Source organism: Microtus ochrogaster, chromosome 21, assembly GCF_000317375.1.
Source record: "Microtus ochrogaster isolate Prairie Vole_2 chromosome 21, MicOch1.0, whole genome shotgun sequence".
In the NCBI taxonomy this organism is placed as follows: Eukaryota; Metazoa; Chordata; class Mammalia; order Rodentia; family Cricetidae; genus Microtus; species Microtus ochrogaster.
The window spans coordinates 42,696,297-42,697,512 of NC_022022.1; the positions used below are offsets into that span (position 1 = coordinate 42,696,297).

Here is a 1,216-nt window from a genome sequence, read left to right on the forward strand (position 1 = left end):
AGTTTTTCATGATATTGCAGCTACCTTCAGTGAACATCTTTTCTCCACTCTGTTCCATACATTGCTTTTGGATTCAGGACAACAGTGAATAACACAGAAACAGCAAAGCTCTTAGCTCAGGTGTCTGTGATGGTGATCACTGAAGGGAGGGAATAGTGAAAGTCTGAGATATGTCGCGTGTTTGGAAGGTCTGGTGGAGATGGCTTTTATGTGCCCCATGGCCAGCATAACCTCACGTCTAGGCTGTGATCATCCTTTTAACAGAGTCACTCCTGTGCTTCAGTGGCCCTTTGCTGCCTAGCATTAGTACCTGCTTTGCATATCTTTGGTGGAGCTGTGCCGACAGCTTCTGGATAACCATTTGTGCAAAGTGGCCTGTAGCAATAGCTCTCTCCAGCGCCTTGTGGGAATAGAAAGTAGAAAGAGTACAGTATAACGTGTGCAATTTTAAGAAATTTTTAGCAAGAGGATGCCTTTCATATATAGAAGGGCAATGCCATTACTCCAGTTTTCGATCTTGTGAGTTTGGTCCCAGGGCTGCGTCTATAGTGACATGCTTTCTGTTGAGTTTCCTTTGATCCTGCCTGTTGTATAGTGGCTCTCAGCGGAACTTCTGTGGGCAGTTTACCTATAGCTGTAACTGTTCGTTTACAGTTATTGGGGCTCTTATCTGGCTGCTTGCTTCAGCTGTTGTCAGTTGCTCATCAAATATCCTGTGAAGAAAAAAAAACACATCAGTTCCTCTCTCCCTCTCGCTCTGAAATGTCTCCCCAATAAAGCTAAAAATTCTACTTAAGAATTTTCCCAGTGCCATGGCATACACAAACATGTTATTGTTTGTACCATGTTCACCTGAGTTTCGGGGTGTTCTGTTGGTCTGTTTGCTTATTCATTTTCCAGTAGCACACTGCCCTGTTGGCTGTAGCTTTTAGTAAGTCTTGAAGTTGACTGGTTAACCAGTTCCGTTCTTCCAGCTTTGTTCTCACTGAACAGAGTTAGGTATCTTGGGTTGTTTACTTTTTCATATGAGCGTAAGAATCATATGGTTACTGCTTCTGTGAGTGATAACTTGGCAGTAAACCGGGTATAAGAATCAGTTGGGCCGGGCGGTGGTGGCGCATGCCTTTAATCCCAGCACTCGGGAGGCAGAGGTAGGTGGATCTCTGTGAGTTCGAGGCCAGCCTGGTCTACAAGAGCTAGTTCCAGGACAGGAACC

General features: G+C 44.9%; 1 pseudogene; it reads right to left on the minus strand.

The window, feature by feature from the left end:
* Positions 1-238: 238 nt before the first annotated feature.
* LOC101990436 overlaps positions 239-1,216 on the minus strand; it is a 20,999-nt pseudogene continuing 20,021 nt past the window's right edge.